A 19,275-nucleotide genomic window follows, 5' to 3' on the forward strand; every position below is an offset into this window, starting at 1 on the left:
CCCTGGGGGAGCAGACCATCCCAAGTACTCAGAAACCCTAACCATAAGGCGCCGGTACGAGGAATCGGCATGAGAGCCAAGCTCAGGCCTACAAAACTCCACCTCCGGAGAGGTGTCCAGTCCACTGGCATCATGCAGTGACTGTCTCAAATCGTCAAACTGAGTATGGCCCGAGACAATTTCATCTGGAACCTGACTAGGAACCAGGCCATCAGAATCCTCATCCGCCTCTGAAATATAGTCCAGGTGGCGAAAAGAAGGCACCCGAGAGTGCTTGCTCTTAACCAGAGCCTTCCTAGGGGGTTCTCCCGTGCCACGGGGTACCTCCGACACGAAAGGCGTCGATGGCGTGGAGCGAATCGGCGCCGGCATCGAGCGAATCGGCGCCGGCGTCGAGAGAACCGGCATCGGTGCCGAGAGGATCGGCGTAGAGGAAATCGGCGTCGACGTCAGATGCAGCGCCTCCAGCATTGGCGGCGTTGACACAGCCCTCGAAGCCGGAGCCTCGAGCGTGTCCCTCGACGACCTGAGCGTCGACGGCTTTGACAATGTCCACGGAGCCGGAGCCTCGAGAAAGCTTGTCGACGCCCTCGACGCCTCAGACGTCGATGTCTTCCTCGAAGACCTCACAGGTGCACGCGGTCTCGAACGCGCCGAGGACCGGGACCTGGAACGGGTACGTCGAGAACAAGTCTCCTTGTCCGAACGGGACCTCTCCCATGACCCGTGCCGACCACTCTTGCGAGCGGTGTCTCTCGACCTCTCACGACCGACCCCACTCGGGGGCGCGGACGGCATAGTACCCTGCGACTCAAGAATCGCCAGCATTTTCTTCCCGAAGGAAGTCCATTCCTCCGGAGTCGCACAGCTGATGGGGTAAGCGACGTGCCGGGCAGAGTCCTCCGAAGAGGACCTGGAAGACGACCGGTGTCGGCGCTTCCGAGAATGCCTCGAAGAGGCTGAGGAGTGGCGAGACCGACTCCTAGAAGGAGACCCACGAGACTTCCGATGATGACGCGGAGAGTCACCCCTCGAATCATCTGTCGAAAGCCCCGCAGACTTCGACTTCCTGGGCTTGGACACCCGACCTACCGACAACTTCTTCTTACGTTCGCGTAAGGCTTTGGACGTGAGCGACTGGCAGTCGATACAGTCATCCGTGTCGTGGGCCTCCCCGAGGCACCAGAGGAAGGCGTCATGCGAGTCCGTCACTGACATCTTGGACCCACACTCCCCGCACTTCTTGAAACCCGGACGCGTGGTCGAAGACGAAGTAGAAGACATCTTCACACGAAGGATTTTCACAAAACGAACAGGTTCGAAGAACCGAGAAGAACAGAACTCCAAAGAGTCGAGGCGTGAACCGAGAATCACGAAGCAACACGTTCGCGGAAAAAACGGAACTGAGGCTACGGGCGTCGTGCGTCCTACTTATCACATCGGATGATGTCGGACGTCGGAGGAGGTCCTCGACGACGGCGCATCGACGTCATCGACGCAGACGCCGAAAAAAGTTTCCGAAGCAGCACAGCTGTGGTGATTACATGTCATAGATGTGGAATACGTCGGAGGACCCAATCCCCTCGAAAAGGAGTTTTGGTCAGATACATCAGGCAGGCTATCACGGCTAGTTGCTGTTTATCCCAGGGTTTTTTAAATAACACTATCTAGCTAGCGTTTAGTCTTATCTATATGTTATATTTCCCATGTTGGTTTTGCACGATATAACATATGCTCAGATTGCAGTGATGGGAATATTGAGTAAAGGCTTTTTCTAGTTCAGCATTCCGACCCACCTCAGTCATCAAATTGTCCAAAATAATCATATTCACCACGCTCGTTGGTAATAAATGATCATCGTTGAGACTCTCGGGCGTCCCTTCTAACAACCGAAAATGCTTCAACTACTGTTGCAGGGTGTTGTAAAGAGGTTGCCAGCAGCTGTAAAACCAAATAATATTTTCAGGGGCATGTGATATCATGGTGTGGGTTTTTTCTAAATGTTTGATAAAATAACTCTTGCCGCAGCTAGAAGGGCCTGCCAGCAAACACGCGAAGGGGTGTTGTACTCTGATATCCATAATGACAAATACTTACGCATTAGCGAAGCATGCACAGATATCCAAGTATGATCCTTTCAGTGAGTTTAAATCACATTGAATGGCGTGCCTTTCAAGCATCTAAAAGTTGATAAACATTACTACGGCTAGGCGCTTCTATCCAGCATTTAAGCGTTATGTTCAAACTTAGTCCGAATTGAAAATAAAAACTGTAAATAAAAAACATGATGCATTATACATCTTAAAAACGTTATAAAACACATACAACATATATCGCACACAACAGAGCTTTAGAATTATAATGAATCATTCAGCATATAGGGCCCCAGCCCAGCGCACCTGTAAGAAGCACTGTGTTAACATTTGCCAGGCATTCCACAGCACCGTTTTTCAGAAATAAGAGAAGAATTCTGGTGGTTGGAGCCACGGCCCCTTAGGATGAAACAAAAGAACAACACCATGCTACGGGGGTCTGCAGACACTCCTCAGGCCCTGATGGGCGAAAAAGAAACAACTTTGATCCTATGGGCCCCCAGACACTCCTAGTGCCCCGATGGTCAAACCAGAAACAACTTTGATCCTAGGGGCCCCCCAGGACATTCCTTGCCCCCCCCTCAGGATGAATGAAAAACAGTGCTTCACCCTCTGTGGCATCGGTTGTCAAAACTCTGTGATCGATGTCTTGGTAGCAGCAGCTCCTCCCGCGTACAACCCTTGGTGATGAAGCAATGGGAACCATGCAGACCGATGTGGGCCCTTGGTTGAATTTACAAAAGAACTCTGCGGTGCCTGTCCCACAGACACTCCATCGGGCGTAGGCGTAGCAAACACTCCAGACTGAAGTGGGCCTAGTGTTGAATTTACAAAAGACCTTTCTGGCGTTGGGATCCCCAAATCCCACGACCCTTGGTGATGCTGTAACAAAAGAGGGTATCCCATTCCTGTGTCGATGAAACATTCCAAATGTGTTGCTCTGTGCAGAACATTGCCCTTCCCAGCACCCTCAAACAACCCAGTAGAAACAGGTTGCATCATTCCATTAACCTCGGGACATCCAAGATTTGTTTAATCGTCTGCCAAAAGCACCATCCCCACTCCATCCTGCCATCCGTAATTTGTTGAATCAGTCGCTCTACATTTCACATCCAGATATTGCAATGCCTGTGCAATCCGGGAGTTGTAGGCCATTCCTATAAAAACAGAGGAATAAAGAATCAGTGGCTTAAAATGTTAATATTTATACCCTGAGTCAGAAAATAAAATCCTGAATCTCGGTGGCTTAAAAGATGTCAACTGCTTGAGTGATCTGTGACACAATTAAAAACTGAACATTTGCCATTATATTTTAAAATCATGACACACAGTTAAAAAAACAACACAATAGCGACTATGTAACCGTCAGGCACAGTGTGGCCATTTGGACCGATAGGGACAGCCGCAGGATCACCGCTGCAATACCGGGGATGTCCCTAACGGTCCAAACAGCTGCCCTGTACCTAACGGTCCAAACAGCCGCACTGTCCCTAACGGTCCAAATGGTCGTACTGTCTCTGATGGTCAACTGTGCTCTCCAGCAAATTTTAAAGAGCGCCCGTATTTTAAATAAATATTGAACACACAATATTATGTATCTAATGCACATTTGTGTTTTAAAAGCGGACACACACACGCGCGCACACACTTTGCTGGAATTTGTGATTGTAATAATACACATGAACACAACTTTCTGCAGTATGTTTATTTATTTATTAACATTTATAAAGCGCACAGCAGCCCGGAAGCATTGTGGCACTGTTACAGACAATAAAGAAAATGTTGCTGGTTACAGACATAAGCTTGGTTACATGAGAGATAGGCAGATAATTCACACATGGTTACAAGGTGGTAGAGGAGTATGCAGAAAACAGGGGGTTATTTAAATAGTAAGGGTTTGAGGCCTTTGCGGAAAGCAGTAAGGTCTCAGCCCTTAGGGCAATGGGCAGGTCGTTCCAAAGTTTGGGAGCTATGTGAGGAAAACCAATCCCTCCGGCTTTGGCTCTTTTGATGTGTGGGATGCAGAGTTGGTTGGCGTAATAGCTTCTTTTGGGGCGCTCGGAGGACTCTCTGGTGATGGTTTCTGATAAGTAAGTTGAGGTGGAAAAAGGTAAGCATTTATGTGTTAGGGTGAGGGTCTTGAAAGTGATTCTCTCTTTGACAGGTAGCCAGTGGGCGGACCCTCTGGCCTGTGTGATGTGGTCTCTTTTGGGGATACCAAGGGCAGCTCTGTGCACGTTGTTTGGACTATTTGGAGTCTGTTTAAGTTTTTGGTTACGGTGCCTGCTAGGAGTGTATTGCAGTAGTCTAATTTAGCTCTGATGGTGGCTCGAGCGATGGAGAGGAAATTTTGGTTGGATAGGAAGGGTTTAATGGCAGTTATAAGTTTGGTGGTACGGGCTGATGCGGAGGCGATACCGCTGACCTGTCGTGACATAGACAGGGAAGAGTCTAGGTAGACTCCAAGGGTCTTCACCGATGAGGATAGTAGTGTTGTCTATGGTAAAGTTGCAATATAATTGGTTGAGTTTGGACAGAGTTTCTTTGGGGCCTAAGAGGAGGATATCAGTCTTATCTCCATTGAGGCAGAGTCCATTGGCTGCCATCCAAGCTTGAATCGAGGAGCATATTTGGAGGAGGGCTGCTGAGTCTTAGTCGTAGAAACCGGTGAGAGGGAGGAGGACTTGTGTATCGTCGGCATAGTTTGTGTAAGATATGCTGAGGAAGTCCAGTTTGTCAAAGAGTGGTTTAGTGAATAGGCTGTAGAGTGTGGGTGCTGTGTAGGAGTGCTGGGGGACTCCACAGAGGATGGTGGCTGGCACGGCATTGGCCTCATCCTGGAAGACCGTCATGGCTCTGCCTTCTAAGAATGAGGTTATCCAGGAGGTGGCTTGTTTGGAGATTTGAGCTGCGTTGGTGGGATGGGAGGGGAGGACTTTATGATCAATTAGATTGAACGCTGCTGAGAGGTCCAATAGCAGTAGCAGGGCTGGTTTGCCTGTATCTGTTATCTTAGTTATTTGGTTTTTAATATCTAGGAGGGCAGTTTCAATGCTGTGGCCTTTTACGGAAACCTGATTGCCTTTTGCCTAGGATGGCATGAGCCTCTATGAAGTGTTGGATCTGGTTGTGGGCTGCTTTATCTAGAATCTTGAGCAGGAAGGGGACGGTTGCGATCAGGCGGTAGTTATTGGGGGAAGAGGGGTCCAGGGAAGTTTTTTTAGAAGCGGGAGGACCCAAGCTTCTTTAAGGTTTGAAGGGACTGTAGCTGTGGAAAAGGAGGCATTGATAAATGCATTGATGATAGGGGCCAAGGGCTCAGTGCAATCTTTAATAATGTTGGGGGGGGCTGGTGTCCCTTTTACACATAGATGGTTTGAGATGTTGGAGTATGTTTATGACTTCTGATTCGGAGACATCTCTGAAGGAGAAGGGAGGGGTGGAAGGCCCATGAGGGGGGGGTGCTGGGCGTTGCCTGATGGCGTGTTTGGGGAGAGCTTTATATTGAGTTTGAATTTTGTCTTGGAGGAGTTTCATTTTGTTTAGCATAGCTACCTAAATGCTGGAGCACACCGCTTCGTCTTTAATGATCTCATCAGGGCTGGTGGAAGGAGTGATGAGTTCCTTGAAGATAGAGAACATTTCCTTTGATTTGGAGTTGGCACTGGTGATACAGTGGTTGAAAGAGTCAGATTTTGCTTTGAAAATTGCTTTTTTGTATTGTGATGAGAACCTTTTGAATTCTTCGAGTGTGGAATCACATTGCTTGGCCTGCCATTTGGATAGGGCTATGCTTTTGCTGGTACGGAGGGCTAGTAAGTCTTCTGAGAACCATGCATTGGTGTGCATGGATTTTCTTTTCCTTTTTACCTTCGACTAGGGCTTTGGCGTCAATGGCTCTAGTGAGGGAGTGGGAGTAGATGTCGGCGAGTGAGCTGGGGTCACTTGAGAAAGGAGGTTTAAGTTCAGGGACATCCAGGTAGGGGATAAGGTTGTTCTTTGTTAATTGTTTGGAGCTTCTGACCATGGCTGGGGGAGCGGGTGAAAGTACTTTAGTGGGGAGATCAGTCGGGACTGTGAATTGGATACAATTGTGGTCAGTCCAAGGGTATGCCGTGTTGGATACCAATGAGGAGGAGCAGTTGAGGTCTGCCACCCAGTCGAGGGTGCAGCCTTTACTGTGTGTTGAGCTTGTGACTTTTGGTGAGAAACCAAGTTCTTTGAGATCTTTGGTTAGGGCTAGGGATGCTTTGTCTGTTGGGTCGTTGAGACCTAAGTTGAGATCTTCTATCAGAATGGTTTTAGTGGAACTTTTTTAAGTTGTTGCCTAGAATATGGAGGAGGTGCCCTTGGAAGTTGGGGGCTGTGCCAGGGGGCCTGTAGATGATGTGCACTTTTATGGTGCACTTGGGGGACAGAGACAGTTTGGCTGAAAGTAGGTCAGTGTTACCTTCCCATGGCTGATCATATCGCCTACTGGAAAGTGGATCCTTAGATATAAGGGCTACACGTTCACCTTTTGCAAGTTAATGGTTCTGTTTGTCAAAGGATAGGGTAACCTTGGGCGATGGCAGGGCCAGATGCATCATGGATCCAAGATTCGGTGACGGCAAGTATGTCAAGGTCGTGGGTGGTGAGGTCGTTAATCTCGAGGGTATGTGCGGGGAGGGAACAAGCTTTAATGAGAGCAAATTTAAGAGACTGGGCCGGCGTGTGTATTTTTAAAGGTGATGGAAGGGTGTGGGGTGTCGCTCTGGATGGGGAGGGTGGTGGCTGGAGGGTTTACGATTCGAGGTGCCACAGTGAGTGGCGAGAGTGTGCATTTGTGTTGGGAGGGGGGACCCATGGAGGAGAGTCTGTAAAAGGGAGCTTGCTGGTTGTTGCAGAGCTTGGTTGTGGGGAGGTGAGGTGGTGAGTAGGTGATGGTTGAGCAAGAGCCTAGTTTGTGATTTCTGATGGCTGTGGGGATGGGCAGGCTGAGGTGCAGAATGGGCTTGGTGTGTATCCTGAGCCTAGAGCATCTGAGTCCAAGGCTGGTTTGGGGGTTGGCCGTAGGGAAATTTGACAAGGTGGTGTTGATTGGACGAGCGTGCTGGGATGGAGTGTGGGCTGAGAGGTGTGAGATAGAGGTGGACATTCTAGCTGGGCCGGCGTGCCTGTAGGTGGCTAGTGTAAGCGTTAGCGCAGTGAGGAGGTGTAGAATGAGGGTGATGCAGTGTGTGTGCTGGAAATAGGGTGTGTGATGTGAACGAGGTCGTGTGGCAGGATGCATTGGTAGGCGGATGAGAGGCTGTCTGCTGTGTTGTGAGTGGAGTGTGGTTAAGGGAGGATGAATATCACAGGAGAGGTGGTGTTAGATTTAAAACAGGTATGACATCTTTATTATAGATGGCATGGTTCCAAGGGAGGGTGTTAATATACATAGATTACATGATTATTCGGGGAAGGGAGCTCTGGGTGTTTTTTTATAAGGATGAGATCCAGAAAGTCAATAAAAACCAGCAGGCCATTTATAGAATCGAAGAAACCATAAAATTTAAAGGTCGTGGAGCCAAATAACAATATTTCATTAAATGGCTGGGATGGCCTGACAAATTCAACAGTTGGGTACCCGCTGGATCCCCAGAGACCACAGGTGTGTAGCTGCAGTCAAAATAAAGTCTGCAACTGTTTATATCATGCTTCCCAGCAACACTTCAGCCTATTGAATAAAATATCCAAGTTTACTGTGAAGCTGGCCAAACCCATAAATCTGGAGGGTCAATGGACGGTTGCGCTCGCTGAGTTTCAGTATGTCTGATCGGTGGAAGCTATTTCTATCATAAAACAAACAAAACCGCTGAGGTTTTGGCCGGGAGGATTTCCTGAAGGACATTATCCAAACATACAGGAACTTGTCAGTTATCAACAAAGCCATAGCATGCATACCCAAGTATCAGGACACAATGCTACATCTGGACCTGCACCAGCTGAAAGGTTTTCTACTGGGCGCAGACAGCTCTGTTAGGTTTTCAACAACCGGGTGTGCAGCATATTGGGAACCGTGCAACACATTGAAAGTAAAGAACCGTGGGACAAAACTTGCGCCGATATTAACAGGGTTTTTAATAGCTTATTGCTTTATATCGACATCATGGAGCATAAATGAGTGTATGTATATCCCCCTGCTTAGAACCCATAGAGATTAAAGGAAACAACAACGATATTGTGAAATTCAATACAGCAAATCCAAGTATGTCCCCATGTGTAAAAAACACTTTGACACCATAAACATACAGATTAGAGATGATCAGGGGCAGTTTGCATCATTTAAATATGGAAAATTCTGGCTGCAGTTGCACTTCAGAGCACTCCGGCTAAAAAACCAATAAAAGCAGCGCTATAATGGCGATGGTGAAGAACTATGGAGACCCAAGGGCTTCCATGGAATATTACATGAACCAAGCCGGTTACGGCGATCAACCGTATTTTTGCAGAGCTCCGTCATGTATGGGGCAGGGCTCGGCGGTATCTTTAAAAGTCTGTTTAGATGCGTGATGCCCTTTGCACAGCGCAGCTTTGAATTAGTTAAACCGCATGTGAAAATGGTGGCTCTGAATAGTGCAAAAGATATCATGGGAAGCGGGACAACAGAGTTTGCTAAGCGGCTAGCCAGAGAGAAAAAGCAGGGTCAGGACGGGTCGGGGCTCATTTATAAATCACGTAGTAGCGTTGAGAGAAACAGGTCGGCATCCGTGTTGCGCAGTCAAACAAGATTCAACAGGAAAAACAGATCAAAGCCCTGCTTCGCACCAACGCATGGGAAGAAGAAACATGTTTTTCCTAAAAGACACAAGGGCAGTGATATTTTATAAAGAACAATGGCCTTCCTACACAGAGCATCGAGGGAGTGTGTAAAATCAGAGCTCGATCTCTTTACCATGCCCCCCATCCAAACTAGCATAGACAACAGTTTCTTTATCGAGGTCTCGCCGCTGGTTGCTCAATCACTGCTAGACCCCATAGAAATTTTTGTATCGGTTCAACCGATATGTATCTGGATTTGAACGATACGCTGCTACATCTAACCTATAAAATAACAAAGGCTGATGGAAACGACACCGCTGCTAGAGCACGAGTGGGCACGATCGCTTACCCAATAGCCAGCATGTTCAATCAGGTGGACGTGACGCTCAGCGATCGACTGATAACACAGAGCAATAACATGTATGCCTACCGGGCCTATATGGAGAGCCTGTTAAAATATAGCAGTGATGTCCAGGACAAGCAGCTGCCGACCGGTCTCTTTTACCACGATAACGTGGGGCATTTCGACAGCACCGCTCTGGATGGTGATAAGGGATTTGTGAAAAGAGCCTATTATGCCAGGACCAGCAGAGTATTTGATTTACTAGGCCGACCCATTCTTTCAGGATAAACTAATGATTAACAGCATTGATCTTAAAAAGAAACTATCCAGAAACACAGATACTTTCTGCCTCATGAGCAGGGACGCTGAGCAATACAAACTCGTCATCGTATCCGCCAGTTTATGCGTTAAGCGTGTAAGCGTCTCATCAACGGTTAGACTGGCGCATGCAGAGGCACTCCAGATATCTAACATAAAATACACTGTGGAGAGAGTCACTCTAAAAGTCTTCAGCAATCCTACTAGTAGCCATGGTACCAGTCAAGACAACCTGTTTCTAGGGCAGCTCCCTAAAATAATCATCATGGGGATTGTTGAAACAACGGCTCTCAATAGGGCATATGATTAAAAAAAACTTTGAGTTTGAACACTGTAACATGAACTATGTGGTGTTGCACAAGGACAGTGTTTCAATCCCTGCCAAAGCATATACCCCCAACTTTGGACTTCCGAACATAATTAGAGAATACATGGGGGACGTGGCTGTCACAGGGAAACACATGCGAGCTGTTCCGGTTTAATTTACACGCAGTGAATATGCTCACGGCTATACCGTACTGGCCTTTGATCTAAGACCTGATAAAGCATTAGTGGGGCATTTCAATCTCGTGAGCACCGGAAACCTACACACTAAGATAAAGTTTGAAAGAAACCTAACCGTCACACATTTCCAGCTACTGTGGAGCGTTTTTGATAGCGTTCTTAAGATCATCGTACAGAGAAACAGACTTTTTGATATTTAATGGACACTCTACTGATAAGATTTCTGCGCAAGGATAGACACGCGCAAAAAACATTTCACAGTGTGTATGCCAGGGATACATGTCCCAGCCATCTTCCCAGAAATCACCCTGTAAGCCTGGTGGTGAACACTGACCTGCAGGACCGGGGTGGCTGGAGAGGGGGTGATAATGGTGTTTGACAGTTGGGCATGCTTCTTGCACCACCTCATATAAGCCAGAGTTTTAACAGACTATGTACGAAGCATTGCAAAGTATTTAAGTTATATTACTGTATCGGTTCAAGACTATAAAGCCATGACCTGCTGTCAACACTGTATGTTCTTCATCACTTAAATGTCAGAATGGTGACCGCTGTCGGCTGTTTTGAAAATGTATTCGAGCAACCCCATGCCAAACGATGAAATGGTGACCAGATTTGTTAAGAAGAAACTACACAATGTGCATAGATCTTGCAAAATGTTTACAGTGTGTCAAAAATGTAAATGTGTATCGTCTATACACTGATACATGTGTCAATAAAATAGCATTATGTTAAACCATGCAGCACGTGTTATTATACATACTAGGTAATATAACATAATAAACAACCAGTCATGTTTATGAATTGAAAAGGTTTATTAATAAAAAGACATATTTAATACTGAAGGAAAAATGTTATAGCAGAATATAGTGGCAAAAATCATATACATTCAACAAGGGGCGCCCCGCAATGTTGCCTTAGTCGTTTTCAACATGTGACCTGTGGTATAGCATTGGCATGTTACACAATTGGTAATGAACTCTGCCACATGGTTTGTCAAATGTGTGACAAACCAATCTTTGTGTTGGCCAGGCCTAAATGTATAGGCCTGTCACGGCCTTGTCGAGGTCTAGACGTTTCAGAGTCACGCATGCCGGAAGTGGCTAAAGAATCTGTAAGCCAACTGGTATTCCACCCCTGCTTATGGGTGTGCTTAACGGGCTGTGTTGTTGGCGAGGAGTTGCAGGAGCCCCGGCTTTTAGCCGCTCCAGAAGGCAGAGTTGGGCGACATTACTCATGACCGAAGTCGGTATATTTAAATCAGCCACCCCCTGCATAAACTCGTTCCATCCGATGGGGGCATTTATTGTAGAAGTGGGGTTTCGGTTTCTAACACTTCATACTAGATTGTGCAAGTTAAAACCCCTTAAAACCCTGACTTTAAAACAAACACTCCCCTGTCGGTCCATGGGGCCGCACCCTTTACAAGTTTCATCTTATTTAGCAATAGTTCCATGTTAGGTTTAGAGCATTGGCTAAGCATGTTTAACACATCAGCCACAACCAAATCAGTCCCAGACGGTTCCCTCCCATTGCAAGATTCTTCAGGCGGCATGTATAAAGTTATAAGTTTGTTTTTCTCTGCATCACTGTGTCGGGTATGGTTTAAGTATTAGTGCAGAATATTTGAATACATCGTCACTTTATCATGCACAGATAAATCAGATCTGTTCAAAACATCCCTCATTTCCGAGTTGAGACGCCTGCTACCACCTTTTTGTATATTCCAATCCGGTGGAGCTGTGGGAGTCGTCAGGTTTTCTAACTGACTCTTGTCCATGAGATACATTTTATGGGTGTGTTCCATTATTAGCCTCTGAGCAAGCTGGTGATTAGCAGTAGGGCTAGGCCTTTGAGCAATCCTATGAACCCACCGGCCTACAAGACCACTTTTCATTTAGCCCTTAGTGATATTTGCTTATTGCACAGTTTCTTGATGACCTTCTTTTTCTTTTTCAACACACTTATTTGACGGTGTGTTAGGGGGACGTGTCCCTTTAAAGTGTTCTGAGCAATCTGTGCAATAGCGGCCACCAGATCGTCAGAGGGAGCAGCTAGAATGGCCTTTGGTTGTTGAGGGGTGGTATTTACAAGCATTTTCAACAGCGCAATGTTTCTTCATATGTGTATGGACATGGTGAAAGCGCGACAGGGTACTGACGCGAAATTGAGCTTAATTTAGTTTTTTTTAGATGTCTTTCTCTGGATATAAACAGCTGGTAGCCCCGGTGGAAATAGATCGATGCACAATCTATAATCCTCTAGAGTGGCTGATTTTAAATCCACCAGGTGATACCCGTAGGGCTTACTGGTTGCGTCTTCAAAAGCTTCCATGAGAAAAGGAGTTTTGGTCAGATACATCTGGCAGGCTATCAGGGCTAGTTGCTGTTTATCCCTGGGTTTTTTTAAATAACACTATCTAGTTAGCGTTTAGTCTTATCTATCTGTTATATTTCCCCTGTTGGTTTTGCACGAAATAACATATGCTCAGATTGCAGTGATGGGAATTTTGAGTAAAGGCTTTTTCTAGTTCAGCATTCCGACCCACCTCAGTCATCAAATTGTCCAAAATAATCATATTCACCACGCTCAGCGGTAATAAATGATCATCGTTGAGACTCTCGGGCATCCCATCTAACAACCGAAAATGCTTCAACTGCTGTTGCAGGGTGTTGTAAAGAGGTTGCCAGCAGCTGTAAAACCAAATAATATTTTCAGGGGCATGTGATATCATGGTGTGGGTTTTTTCTAAATGTTTGATAAAATAACTCTTGCCGCAGCTAGAAGGCCCTGCCAGCAAACACGCGAAGGGGTGTTGTACTGTGATATCCTTAATGACAAATACTTACGCATTAGCGAAGCATGCACAGATATCCAAGTATGATCCTTCGAGTGAGTTTAAATCACACTGAATGGGGTGCCGTTCAAGCATCTAAAAGTTGATAAACATTACTACGGCTAGGCGCTTCTATCCAGCATTTAAGCGTTATGTTCAAACAGTCTGAATTGAAAATAAAAACTGTAAATAAAAAACATGATGGATTATACATCTTAAAAACGTTATAAAACACATACAAAGTATATCAAACAAAACAGAGCTTTAAAAGTTATAATGAATCATTCAGCATATAGCGCCCCAGCCCATCGCACCTGTAAGAAGCACTGTGTTAACATTTGCCAGGCATTCCACAGCACCGTTTTTCAGAAATAAGAGAAGAATTCTGGTGGTTGGAGCCACGGGCCCCTTAGGATGAAACAAAAGAACACCACCATGCTACGGGGGTCTGCAGACACTCCTCAGGCCCTGATGGGCGAAAAAGAAACAACTTTGATCCTATGGGCCCCCAGACACTCCCAGTGCCCCGATGGTCAAACCAGAAACAACTTTGATCCTAGGGGCCCCCCAGGACATTCCTTGCTCCCCCCCCCTCGGGAAGAATCAAAAACAGTGCTTCACCCTCTGTGGCATCGCTTGTCAAAACTCTGTGATCGATGTCTTGGTAGCAGCAGCTCCTCCCGCGTACAACCCTTGGTGATGAAGCAATGGGAGCCATGCAGACCGATGTGGGCCCTTGGTTGAATTTACAAAAGAACTCTCCGGTGCCTGTCATACAGACACTCCATCGGGTGTAGGCGTAGCAAACACTCCAGACTGAAGTGGGCCTAGTGTTGAATTTACAAAAGACCTTTCTGGCATTGGGATCCCCAAATCCCACGACCCTTGGTGATGCTGTAACAAAAGAGGGTATCCCATTCCTGTGTCGCTGAAACATTCCAATGTGTTGCTCTGTGCAGAACAGCCCCCTTCCCAGCGCCCTCAAACAACCCAGTAGAAACAGGTTGCATCATTCCATTCACCTCGGGACATCCAAGATTTGTTTAATCGTCTGCCAAAAGCACCATCCCCACTCCATCCTGCCATCCGTAATTTGTTGAATCAGTCGCTCTACATTTCACATCCAGATATTGCAATGCCTGTGCAATCCGGGAGTTGTAGGCCATTCCTATAAAAACAGAGGAATAAAGAATCAGTGGCTTAAAATGTTAATATTTATACCCTGAGTCAGAAAATAAAATCCTGAATCTCGGTGGCTTAAAAGATGTCAACTGCTTGAGTGATCTGTGACACAATTAAAAACTGAACATTTGCCATTATATTTTAAAATCATGACACACAGTTAAAAAAACAACACAATAGCGACTATGTAACCGTCAGGCACAGTGTGGCCATTTGGACCGATAGGGACAGCCGCAGGATCACCGCTGCAATACCGGGGATGTCCCTAACGGTCCAAACAGCTGCCCTGTACCTAACGGTCCAAACAGCCGCACTGTCCCTAACGGTCCAAATGGTCGTACTGTCTCTGATGGTCAACTGTGCTCTCCAGCAAATTTTAAAGAGCGCCCGTATTTTAAATAAATATTGAACACACAATATTATGTATCTAATGCACATTTGTGTTTTAAAAGCGGACACACACACGCGCGCACACACTTTGCTGGAATTTGTGATTGTAATAATACACATGAACACAACTTTCTGCAGTATGTTTATTTATTTATTAACATTTATAAAGCGCACAGCAGCCCGGAAGCATTGTGGCACTGTTACAGACAATAAAGAAAATGTTGCTGGTTACAGACATAAGCTTGGTTACATGAGAGATAGGCAGATAATTCACACATGGTTACAAGGTGGTAGAGGAGTATGCAGAAAACAGGGGGTTATTTAAATAGTAAGGGTTTGAGGCCTTTGCGGAAAGCAGTAAGGTCTCAGCCCTTAGGGCAATGGGCAGGTCGTTCCAAAGTTTGGGAGCTATGTGAGGAAAACCAATCCCTCCGGCTTTGGCTCTTTTGATGTGTGGGATGCAGAGTTGGTTGGCGTAATAGCTTCTTTTGGGGCGCTCGGAGGACTCTCTGGTGATGGTTTATGATAAGTAAGTTGAGGTGGAAAAAGGTAAGCATTTATGTGTTAGGGTGAGGGTCTTGAAAGTGATTCTCTCTTTGACAGGTAGCCAGTGGGCGGACCCTCTGGCCTGTGTGATGTGGTCTCTTTTGGGGATACCAAGGGCAGCTCTGTGCACGTTGTTTGGACTATTTGGAGTCTGTTTAAGTTTTTGGTTACGGTGCCTGCTAGGAGTGTATTGCAGTAGTCTAATTTAGCTCTGATGGTGGCTCGAGCGATGGAGAGGAAATTTTGGTTGGATAGGAAGGGTTTAATGGCAGTTATAAGTTTAGTGGTACGGGCTGATGCGGTTGCGATACCGCTGACCTGTCGTGACATAGACAGGGAAGAGTCTAGGTAGACTCCAAGGGTCTTCACCGATGAGGATAGTAGTGTTGTCTATGGTAAAGTTGCAGTATAATTGGTTGAGTTTGGACAGAGTTTCTTTGGGGCCTAAGAGGAGGATATCAGTCTTATCTCCATTGAGGCAGAGTCCATTGGCTGCCATCCAAGCTTGAATCGAGGAGCATATTTGGAGGAGGGCTGCTGAGTCTTAGTCGTAGAAACCGGTGAGAGGGAGGAGGACTTGTGTATCGTCGGCATAGTTTGTGTAAGATATGCTGAGGAAGTCCAGTTTGTCAAAGAGTGGTTTAGTGAATAGGCTGTAGAGTGTGGGTGCTGTGTAGGAGTGCTGGGGGACTCCACAGAGGATGGTGGCTGGCACGGCATTGGCCTCATCCTGGAAGACCGTCATGGCTCTGCCTTCTAAGAATGAGGTTATCCAGGAGGTGGCTTGTTTGGAGATTTGAGCTGCGTTGGTGGGATGGGAGGGGAGGACTTTATGATCAATTAGATTGAACGCTGCTGAGAGGTCCAATAGCAGTAGCAGGGCTGGTTTGCCTGTATCTGTTATCTTAGTTATTTGGTTTTTAATATCTAGGAGGGCAGTTTCAATGCTGTGGCCTTTTACGGAAACCTGATTGCCTTTTGCCTAGGATGGCATGAGCCTCTATGAAGTGTTGGATCTGGTTGTGGGCTGCTTTATCTAGAATCTTGAGCAGGAAGGGGACGGTTGCGATCAGGCGGTAGTTATTGGGGGAAGAGGGGTCCAGGGAAGTTTTTTTAGAAGCGGGAGGACCCAAGCTTCTTTAAGGTTTGAAGGGACTGTAGCTGTGGAAAAGGAGGCATTGATAAATGCATTGATGATAGGGGCCAAGGGCTCAGTGCAATCTTTAATAATGTTGGGGGGGGGGGCAGGTGTCCCTTTTACACATAGATGGTTTGATATGTTGGAGTATGTTTATGACTTCTGATTCGGAGACATCTCTGAAGGAGAAGGGAGGGGTGGAAGGCCCATGAGGGGGGGGGTGCTGGGCGTTGCCTGATGGCGTGTTTGGGGAGAGCTTTATATTGAGTTTGAATTTTGTCTTGGAGGAGTTTCATTTTGTTTAGCATAGCTACCTAAATGCTGGAGCACACCGCTTCGTCTTTAATGATCTCATCAGGGCTGGTGGAAGGAGTGATGAGTTCCTTGAAGATAGAGAACATTTCCTTTGATTTGGAGTTGGCACTGGTGATACAGTGGTTGAAAGAGTCAGATTTTGCTTTGAAAATTGCTTTTTTGTATTGTGATGAGAACCTTTTGAATTCTTCGAGTGTGGAATCACATTGCTTGGCCTGCCATTTGGATAGGGCTATGCTTTTGCTGGTACGGAGGGCTAGTAAGTCTTCTGAGAACCATGCGTTGCTGTGCATGGATTTTCTTTTCCTTTTTACCTTCGACTAGGGCTTTGGCGTCAATGGCTCTAGTGAGGGAGTGGGAGTAGATGTCGGCGAGTGAGCTGGGGTCACTTGAGAAAGGAGGTTTAAGTTCAGGGACATCCAGGTAGGGGATAAGGTTGTTCTTTGTTAATTGTTTGGAGCTTCTGACCATGGCTGGGGGAGCGGGTGAAAGTACTTTAGTGGGGAGATCAGTCGGGACTGTGAATTGGATACAATTGTGGTCAGTCCAAGGGTATGCCGTGTTGGATACCAATGAGGAGGAGCAGTTGAGGTCTGCCACCCAGTCGAGGGTGCAGCCTTTACTGTGTGTTGAGCTTGTGACTTTTGGTGAGAAACCAAGTTCTTTGAGATCTTTGGTTAGGGCTAGGGATGCTTTGTCTGTTGGGTCGTTGAGACCTAAGTTGAGATCTTCTATCAGAATGGTTTTAGTGGAACTTTTTTAAGTTGTAGCCTAGAATATGGAGGAGGTGCCCTTGGAAGTCGGGGGCTGTGCCAGGGGGCCTGTAGATGATGTGCACTTTTATGGTGCACTTGGGGGACAGAGACAGTTTGGCTGAAAGTAGGTCAGTGTTACCTTCCCATGGCTGATCATATCGCCTACTGGAAAGTGGATCCTTAGATATAAGGGCTACACGTTCACCTTTTGCAAGTTAATGGTTCTGTTTGTCAAAGGATAGGGTAACCTTGGGCGATGGCAGGGCCAGATGCATCATGGATCCAAGATTCGGTGACGGCAAGTATGTCAAGGTCGTGGGTGGTGAGGTCGTTAATCTCGAGGGTATGTGCGGGGAGGGAACAAGCTTTAATGAGAGCAAATTTAAGAGACTGGGCCGGCGTGTGTATTTTTAAAGGTGATGGAAGGGTGTGGGGTGTCGCTCTGGATGGGGAGGGTGGTGGCTGGAGGGTTTACGATTCGAGGTGCCACAGTGAGTGGCGAGAGTGTGCATTTGTGTTGGGAGGGGGGACCCATGGAGGAGAGTCTGTAAAAGGGAGCTTGCTGGTTGTTGCAGAGCTTGGTTGTGGGGAGGTGAGGTGGTGAGTAGGTGATGGTTGAGCAAGAGCCTAGTTTGTGATTTCTGATGGCTGTGGGGATGGGCAGGCTGAGGTGCAGAATGGGCTTGGTGTGTATCCTGAGCCTAGAGCATCTGAGTCCAAGGCTGGTTTGGGGGTTGGCCGTAGGGAAATTTGACAAGGTGGTGTTGATTGGACGAGCGTGCTGGGATGGAGTGTGGGCTGAGAGGTGTGAGATAGAGGTGGACATTCTAGCTGGGCCGGCGTGCCTGTAGGTGGCTAGTGTAAGCGTTAGCGCAGTGAGGAGGTGTAGAATGAGGGTGATGCAGTGTGTGTGCTGGAAATAGGGTGTGTGATGTGAACGAGGTCGTGTGGCAGGATGCATTGGTAGGCGGATGAGAGGCTGTCTGCTGTGTTGTGAGTGGAGTGTGGTTAAGGGAGGATGAATATCACAGGAGAGGTGGTGTTAGATTTAAAACAGGTATGACATCTTTATTATAGATGGCATGGTTCCAAGGGAGGATGTTTATATACATAGATTACATGATTATTCGGGGAAGGGAGCTCTGGGTGTTTTTTTATAAGGATGAGATCCAGAAAGTCAATAAAAACCAGCAGGCCATTTATAGAATCGAAGAAACCATAAAATTTAAAGGTCGTGGAGCCAAATAACAATATTTCATTAAATGGCTGGGATGGCCTGACAAATTCAACAGTTGGGTACCCGCTGGATCCCCAGAGACCACAGGTGTGTAGCTGCAGTCAAAATAAAGTCTGCAACTGTTTATATCATGCTTCCCAGCAACACTTCAGCCTATTGAATAAAATATCCAAGTTTACTGTGAAGCTGGCCAAACCCATAAATCTGGAGGGTCAATGGACGGTTGCGCTCGCTGAGTTTCAGTATGTCTGATCGGTGGAAGCTATTTCTATCATAAAACAAACAAAACCGCTGAGGTTTTGGCTGGGAGGATTTCCTGAAGGACATTATCCAAACATACAGGAACTTGTCAGTTATCAACAAAGCCATAGCATGCATACCCAAGTATCAGGACACAATGCTACATCTGGACCTGCACCAGCTGAAGGGTTTTCTACTGGGCGCAGACAGCTCTGTTAGGTTTTCAACAACCGGGAGACTGTGCAGCATATTGGGAACCGTGCAACACATTGAAAGTAAAGAACCGTGGGACAAAACTTGCGCCGATATTAACAGGGTTTTTAATAGCTTATTGCTTTATAGCGACATCATGGAGCATAAAAGAGTGTATGTATATCCCCCTGCTTAGAACCCATAGAGATTAAAGGAAACAACAACGATATTGTGAAATTCAATACAGCAAATCCAAGTATGTCCCCATGTGTAAAAAACACTTTGACACCATAAACATACAGATTAGAGATGATCAGGGGCAGTTTGCATCATTTAAATATGGAAAATTCTGGCTGCAGTTGCACTTCAGAGCACTCCGGCTAAAAAACCAATAAAAGCA

This window comes from Ambystoma mexicanum, chromosome 1q (genome assembly GCF_040938575.1).
Source record: "Ambystoma mexicanum isolate Mex_15411 chromosome 1q, UKY_AmexF1_1, whole genome shotgun sequence".
NCBI classification, from domain to species: domain Eukaryota; kingdom Metazoa; phylum Chordata; class Amphibia; order Caudata; family Ambystomatidae; genus Ambystoma; species Ambystoma mexicanum.